This window comes from Polypterus senegalus, chromosome 7 (assembly GCF_016835505.1).
Source record: "Polypterus senegalus isolate Bchr_013 chromosome 7, ASM1683550v1, whole genome shotgun sequence".
Lineage (NCBI taxonomy): Eukaryota > Metazoa > Chordata > Cladistia > Polypteriformes > Polypteridae > Polypterus > Polypterus senegalus.
Window position 1 is genome coordinate 43357589 of NC_053160.1, and position 9041 is coordinate 43366629.

Genomic DNA, 9041 nt, shown 5'->3' on the forward strand with positions numbered 1-9041 from the left:
AACAACTATTGTGAAGAGAAAAATATCTGATGAATAATAAATTCTAACAATTGAAAAATTATCAGAAAATTAAAGTCAAACAAATCCCTGCCAGGCAACAAGAAACAAAGGAAATTTAGGGCATTTGAGCACCATCCTCCGCAAGGTACGCCTTTAATCACATCCATCCATCCATCCATTATCCAACCTGCTATATCCTAACTACAGGGTCACAGGGTTCTGCTGGAGCCAATCCCAGCCAACACAGCACGCAAGGCAGGAAACAAACCCCGGGCAGGGCGCCAGCCCACCGCAGGCCTCTAAATACAACCAACAAAATTAACAGGGAAACACGCGAAAAGAACACAATATGACTGAGACAGGTCAGTTACAGGTAGGAAATCTGGTCCATATCCATGTTAATTTATGCATTTTATTATAGAAAAACCATATTGTGGACTACTTGGAGGATTTAAGAAAAAAGAAGTAACTGGTTTCAGGAGGATGATAAGAAATTAAAGGAAATACTTGCAGAGCAAGCAAGGCCAAACAATATATCATTATACTAATATAGTGCATATTAGATCCTCAGATTCTTTGGCACTCATGCAAGGCTTGTGGAGGGATATAAAGGTGCAGAATGTCAGTGGATAGCCATACCTAAAGATAACAAGGGTGGATTTGTATCATCTACAGTCAGAAAATCATTTACGCCACGCAGAAGGAGCTATAAGATTTTTATGCTTGCCCAAAACGTATTTAGGTTTCTAATCACTAGAAGAATCAGTGTATTCCATCAGACTGGAGCAGAAGCAGCGCATTTTAGGAAGGACCAGAAGGCAATATGTAAACCAAAAATCGAGTATGAATCCAAGAAGTCAGTAGTACTCAATCATCAAAACAAAAATCAGAACCCAAACATCTAATCAAAATGTCAAAAGCACAGAATTGTTTGCCATGAACAATCACACACTAACTATTTGTAACATCTCCATTAACTCAGACAGTTTAAAGTGTAAAGGGTTGAACATTCTTCCGGTTGTTCAAATCACTCATGGAATCACAAAGAAGTGTGCCTCCATGTTAGAATTCTAAATAAAAGTATCCTTATCTGAGTTTCCACAGCTTTCTCAGGTATGGGACTCTGAAAAGAAAAGGGACCCAAGAGAAACAAATTGCTTTTTAGTACTGTTCTGTCTTTTTTTGTAATATATAGATCGGAATAATACATGAAACTCTACTTGAGAATTCTTAGTTGAATGATATAGCTTAGGCGACATAGCAGCTGAAACAAATCATATTAAAGGAAACAGAAAAATAAAAGCAAGTCATACTGTGAGACTTCACAGACAATCTTTAAGTAAAATCCCTTTCCTAATTTTCTATAGACCATGCATAAAACTATAAAGCAGCCACTTAACCCATACCATCACCTAAAAATCTTTTTTGTGGTCCAAGTATTTCCTCAATTGAAATTAAAGGTATAAGAACCACCAAAAATGTTTTCTTCCACATAGCTCCAGTTCCTGTAATCTTTTGAACATGTTTAACAACACAACCATAACTTTCCTTCATAAGGTTACCTGCATTTCAAAATGCACACAACTTGCCATCATTCACAACATTACAACTCTATGCTGAAGGTTCCATTGCAAATGCTTTCCTGACCACAAAGACCATAGTGACCGTCTTCAGTTTTTTGTTCTCATTGACCTAATAATTTTCTAAGTAGGTAAACTTTTTAATCAATGGTGGTTAATTTATTTAGAGATCAAAAGCCTCCGTTTTTTGGTCAGATTTTTCCTCTTGTGCTAAATATTATGTTGTTCTTTCTTCTGGACATCTCACTGAGACCAAGGACTAAAAGAAATGGTACATTCAAGACCATGGGCATTATCTTCACTCTCAAGTCTGTTCTTGACAAGGAATAGATAGATAGATAGATAGATAGATAGATAGATAGATAGATAGATAGATAGATAGATAGATAGATAGATAGATAGATAGATAGATAGATAGATAGATACTTTATTAATCCCAAGGGGAAATTCACATAATCCAGCAGCAGTATACTGATACAAAGAAACAATATTAAATTAAATAGTAATAAAAATGAAAAGAATTAAAATAAAATTAATGTTCGCATTTACTCCCCCGAGTGGAAATGAAGAGTTGCATAGTGTGGGGGAGGAACGATCTCTTTAGTCTGTCAGTGGAACAGGACAGTGACAAAAGTCTGTCACTGAAGCTACTCCTCTGTCTGGAGATGACACTGTTCAGTGTTCAATATAGAAAATAACAGTTACTATTCATAAAATATTCCAGAAACAGCTTTAAAACATGTTTTAAAGTTTTGTTTCGGTTGTGGTAGAAAACAAACATATTAATTAATCCTTTGAGTCGGCAATAGACAGGAGAAAAGATGTACATTGTGTCATTTATTCTCTGCAGCGCCATGCTGAAGAGGGAGAATTCTTCATTATAGTCCATTACAGAATGATTACAGAATAAAAGCAGAAACTAATACTTATTGATAACTGAATTTACATAACAGTGCCAATTAATGCTTACATATCATTGGTTAAAAAACAAAATGATTCAAAAACCCAGAAAGGAAGTGAGGAAAACCATGAAAAACATCAGGAGTACATTAACGAAAAAGCTTAATATTTGAAGATTTTATTAACAACTAAATACTAAAAAAATAAATATAAAATTTCAAAAATGCATCCAATAAAAAAGCAAACCAAAGCAAACACACCAGTCTACGATCTGAAAAAAATCTTAATTTTTCTAAATGCAGCACCTTATAGAAATCACAAATCCAACACTGCATGAAAAGAGCTGTATCCAGACAAATATGGTATGGGAAATCTCCGCTAAACTCTACGTCTGCCAGATGTATGAGGTAGAGTGCTTGGAAAGGTACCATGCAAAAGGAAATTTTGTGAAACAACCAGATACCTTACGTATGTGGATGTTTACAGGAATCGGTGGAAGTTTCAAGGAATCCTCACAGCTAGCAATGAGGTGTGATGGCTGTGAGGTGTAAGAGCCTTTCATATGTTAATGACTATCAAGTTGAGGTGTTGTCTTTGTTATCATATCCGGGTGGGGGGATTAGCAGCAGGCTGCATACTGCTCTTCCCGAAGAGGCTATCCAGCATCTTGATGCGCTTGAGCGCAAGTTCGGCGAGCAAAGACCGCAGGAAGAGTCAAGCCATGCGCTTAAAAGAATCAAGAGGGCGCATAACGTGGGTATTGCGGTAAGTTGACAATATAGTAGAAAAGTATACGTCGCCAAGTTAGCCTAAGTTAGCGCTTGGCTACACATCTACTTTTGTTCCTTGCGTCTAGCTTATTTAACAGTTTGTCACGTCCGAATTATACGATGTTGTTTGAAAATGCTTTGTTTCCCATGCATGTATGCGTGTATCTACTAAAGCGTTTTTAATTCAATGTTACAGGAAGCTGTAAGGTACCTCCATAATTCGGAAAGCAGCCCGCATAAATATGATCCACAAACTGGGTAAGCAGTGTTTTTTTTTTTATATGCTATGTATGGGGTTTTATGTAATCATTTTAAATGTAATTAATGACACTACTCTCTTTCCACACAGAATAAATTCACCTCATAACCAGGCAGTAATGACATATCTGCTGGAGGAATTGAAGACGACTTTTGCAGATGCAGACCCTGACTGTATAAAGGGTAATTTATACACTTAATATTTGTATATAAAGGGAATTGTTATTATAATTATGTTCATGTCCCCTTTATTGTTGCCCTCTAATAATTTGAATTGGTTTTGTCACTTATATGAATTATTTTTTTATATGCTGTAGGACTTACTATGAGACATTGCGGAGGAAATACTGTTTGTCTCAGCCAGGAAAGTCCCAGCTAAGAGACTCTGTTAAGGGGCTAAAAACCGACAAAGGAAAAGACGAGTGAGTGTACAAATTAATATACATATATATATACTGCTCAAAAAAATTAAAGAAACACTTTTTAATGAGAGTATAGCATCAAGTCAATGAAATTTCTGGGATACTGATCTGGTCAGTTAAGTAGCAGAGGAGGTTGTTAATCAGTTTCAGCTGCTTTGGTGTTAATGAAATTAACAACAGGTGCAGTAGAGGGGCAACAATGAGATGACCCCCAAAACAGGAATGGTTTAACAGGTGGAGGCCACTGACATTTTTCCCTCCTCATCTTTTCTGACTGTTTTTCACTAGTTTCACATTTGGCTACAGTCAGTGTCACTACTGGTACCATGAGGTGATACCTGGACCCTACAGACGTTGCACAGGTAGTCCAACTTCTCCAGAATGGCACATCAATATGTACCATTGCCAGGTTTGCTGTGTCTTCTAGGACAGTCTCAAGGGCAGGGAGGAGATTCCAGGAGACAAGCAGTTACTGTAGAAGAGCTAGACGGGGCCATAGAAGGTTCATAACCCATTAGCAGGACCGGTATCTGCTCCTTTGGGAAAAGCAGAACAAGATGAGCACTGTCAGAGCCCTACAAAATGACCTCCAACAGGCCACTGGTGTGAATGTCTCTGACCAAACAACCAGAAAGACTTCATGAGGGTGACCCAAGGGCCCCATGTCCTCTAATGGGCCCTGAGCTCACTGCCCAGCAGCATGCAGCTCGATTGGCATTCACCATAGAATACCAGAATTGGCAGATGCACCACTGGTGCCCTGTGCTTTTTACAGATGAGAGCAGGTTCACCCTGAGCACGTGACAGAAGTGAAAGGGTCTGGAGAAGCCATGGAGAACATTATGCTGCCTGTAACATCATTCAGCATGAGCACTTTGGTGGTGGGTTAATGATTGTCTGGGGAGGCATATCCATGGAGGGTCACACAGACCGCTACAGGCTTGACAAAGGCACCTTGGCTGTCATTAGGTATCAGGATGAAATCCTTGGACTCCGTGTCAGACCCTATGCTGGTGCAGTGGCTCCTGGTGCACGACAATTCCTGGCCTCATGTGGTGAGAGTATGCAGGCAGTTCCTGGAGGATGAAGGAATTGATACCATTGACTGGCCTCCACACTTTCCTGACCTAAATCCAATAGAACACCTTTGGGACATTATGTTTTGGTCCATCCAATGCCACCAGGTTGCACCTCAGACTGTCCAGGAGCTCAGTGATGCCCTGGTCGAGATCTGGGAGGAGATCTCCCACAACACCAGCTGTCGTCTCATTAGGAGCATGCACCGATGTTGTCAGGCATGTATACAAGAACACAGGGGCCATACAAACTACTGCGTACAATTTTGAGTTGCTGCAATTAAATTTTGGCAAAATGGACTAGCCTGCCACATAATTTTTTAACTTTGATTTTTGGGGCATCTTTGAATTCAGGGCTCTGTAGGTTGATCATTTTCATTTCCATCAAACGATGTGGCATCCTTTTGTTCCTAACACATTACCCAGTCTATATCAGTATAGATATCCAGGAGGATTTCTTTTTCCCATTGAGATCTGATATGTTTTCAAAGTGTTCCTTTAATTTTTTGAGCAGTTTATATATATATATATATATAAGTTTATATATATATATATATATATATATATATATATATATATATATATATATATATATATATATATATATATATATTTATATATATATATATATATAAAGTTTGGTACATCTCTGTGTGTTTTTAGGGGTTAACATATGGTGTGTTTTGCAGTTGCTGGAGTCCAGGTCTAGAGTTATCCAAACAGATGCAGAGAGAGAACTGTGGCAGACTGCAATTCTGGACCTGATGTCCAATGAAGAGGATGCCCTTGTTGATGGAAGACCGGTGTGGGTTGTGAGGTTTCCACCTCACAGGAGCCCACAATTGTCTGAGCTTTGCCAGCACCTACAGTCCAGATTGGAGGCGGATATGCGCTATGCTCTTACACACCGTCAGCGTGTAAGAGCTGATGGAATCGGGCCAGAAGAAGATTCATTTTTGGAACTTTAATAAAGACTGGTGCATGTGTTTATTTCAATTTGTTTCATTGCTTTTAATTTACTTGCACCGTCATATTTGCACATTTTTTCTACATATTTTCAGTTTTTTCTTATTCTTACATTGTATATTTATTAGTGTTTGGTTTTATTTTAATAAAACCATTTCTGAATCAATTTTATTCTCATTTTTAAGCGTGGGGGGATGTATAGTACAGTGGGGGGTGGGGTGGGGAGTGTATATGGTCCGTCTACATACCTGCCCAATAACCAATCAAATCACTAAGCTATGAGGGCTTGGGTTGGGCTAAATAAAACCAATCAATGTTGAGATAAAAGACCAATGTAGAACAGCAGAGTTATGCAGAGGTTTAAAATGCAAATGGTTCTTGAGGTGTGAATGTCTCCTTGAAAGAGCCTTGAGTGGATTATTTGCCATGGCAACAAATGGCTGTACCATGGAAGAATCCCTCAGCAAGATACATCAGAATTGGTATCAGTCTGGAAGTATCCTAGGTTTTTGGAATTTGATGTATACGCTCAGTGGTACTTGTAGATACTTTCCGAAAATCAGTGGTGTATACAGGAGTTTCCTAGTACAGATACACCTCTTTTCATGCAGTGCAAAAGAGAGCTGAAGAACCGAAGAATCCTCTAATGTCCCAGTGTTAATACTGTGATTTTTGAGGACTTATAAACACTGGGTAGAAACCTTTAGTAATCAGCATAGTTTTCAGGTTTATTACAATGTATAGCATGTGAAATACTGTAAATAGTAACAAGGCTTTTAAGAGGGAGTTTGAATTGGATGCTGTGGAGTATTACTCCATTGTAAATGGCTCTGTTGTGACATAAGGACATGGTTCTGCAGAGGTACACCCAGATTGTGCATGGTACTTTAAGGCCTACAAGAATGTCTTCGGTATAAAAGGGACCGACATTCCTGCAGTTGTCTATCACTACAGGTGAGGGAGCGTTTCTGTGTAAATAGTTGCCGGCAAAGAGCAGGGGCCAGAGGAGGTTTAGAAGGCTCCCAGGCAAGACTGAATGCACAGTATAGGGATTTCCTCATCTGAGAAATTAGCACATCGCATGAAGAGTGTCACAACATGACCTCTAATTGGAGAACTCTAATGAGCTTCTGAGGGAATTGGTCAAGGAAACACTTCAGGGATACAAAATGATCAAGCACTCCAAAACTTTTGTTTTTGGCAGTTACTGCAATAAAATAACAGCTGTTTTTGAGCCTTGTATTCTTGTCTGTCGCTCACATAGGTTTACTTTCAGTCATGATCTGCAAGATGCCCAGATTTAGTTTATGCTAGAGTTCCAAAATATGGGGTATTACAAGAAGATTTAGCAAAAGCAAAAAATCTTGTAATCACATAAAATGATAAATGGGACATGTATTTGAAACTTGCTGTTTGCTATATTTTGGCAAAAAAACAAGTTTACAGAAAAATGTATAACTAAGTTTGGAGCAGTAGTTAAATGGTTAGGCCTGTTGCCCATCAGCTAGAGAATGCTGGGACTGAATTCAGTTGTGATTTAGAGTTAGTACATATTTCTTGTTTTTTTTCTATAGAGTCTTGATTTCCTTTCACATCCACATTCCACAAAGACAGAACTCTGCTTTCCAAATGACAGACCCTGAATTACTAAGGAGCTGAAAAGACTCCTGAATGACAATAATCACATCATGAAGTCCTTTGAGAGACAAACTCACTTAGAATGACACGAAGGATGTCTGGAATGGACTGGGTATAATTACAGAATGCAAACAACTTCAGGGCTTAGGTGCTAGAAGGGGATGTGGATAAAACTAATGCTCTGAACCAATATTTTAATAAATTTCCTCTTCCACTGCTACTTCTTCCAATGACCAGTCTCCCACACTTTCCCTACTACATCAACAACTTCTACCACATGAACATGAATGGCCAGTGACAAGTCCACCTCTGACCACCAGTGTGGACTGTTTATAACTGAAGACCAAGTATTGAGACAAATGAGGAAGCTACACAGAGGAAAAACTGTTGGACCAGATGGAGTCAGTCATCGGGCTCTTAAGGCTTGTGCTGACCAACTTGGTGGTGTCCTCTGCCATCTGTTCAGTGTGTCCATAAGGTTTCAGAAAGTATCACTGCTGTGATAATCATCCTGCATTGTTCCTATTCCAAAGAAGGCCGGCACCTCTTTATCTAATGGGTACAGACCAGAGATACTTACTGTACGTCTCACATCATGAAGACCTTTGAGAGACTATTCCTGGAATAAATGAGTCCTCTTGTGGTAGACTACCTGGATCCACTGCTGTTTACCTATTGAATAAAGACTGGAGTGAGGGGATGCAATTATCTATCTGCTCCATAAGGCTTATTCTCACCCAGACAAAGCTGGAAAAAGGTGTGTTAGGTGGATAAGCCTATGGTGTCCTGCATAATAGACTATCTGTTGGACTCAAGACAGGAGCACAAGAAACAGTCCTGTGTTCTTTTCTCTCAACTCTATACACATCTGACTATAAATATACCACCATGTCATGTCACTTGCAGAAATTCTCAGATGATTCTGCTCTGATGAGGAATATTGACAAAAGGGATGAGCGAGTATAGGAGTCAGGTAGAAAGGTTTGTTTCTTGGTGCAAACAGAATTGTCTGCATCTTAATATAAGCAAAACCAAGGAACTGGTTATTGACTTTCGCTGCACCAAAGACCATCTATGTCCTGTCACAATTCAAGGAGTGGAAGTGGAGGAGGTCCACTCTTACAAGTACTTGGGGTCCACATTAATGGCAGGTTGAACTAGTCTCAGAACACAGAGGGACTATAAAAGAAAGGGCAGAGCAAGCTTTTTTTTCCTTATGAGACTGCATTCCTTTATTGTGTGAAGTGACATCCTTGACATCATCTATAACTCTCTGATGGCCAGTACAATTTTCACACTGTGGTGTGCTGGGCTGGCTACATCAGGCCTACTGAATCAAGCTAATTAAAAGGGCACATTCAGGTATAGGATGCACTCTGGACTTCTTGGAGATCATAGCGAAGGAAAGAATTAAAACAAAACTGAGTGCAA

General features: G+C 39.1%; 1 long non-coding RNA gene across 1 annotated transcript; it reads left to right on the forward strand.

The window, feature by feature from the left end:
* Positions 1-3148: 3148 nt before the first annotated feature.
* Positions 3149-3924, forward strand: LOC120532134. Its single transcript, XR_005634213.1, has 3 exons — positions 3149-3508; positions 3600-3691; positions 3826-3924. It is a non-coding gene; the product is annotated as an uncharacterized LOC120532134 (long non-coding RNA).
* Positions 3925-9041: the final 5117 nt, after the last annotated feature.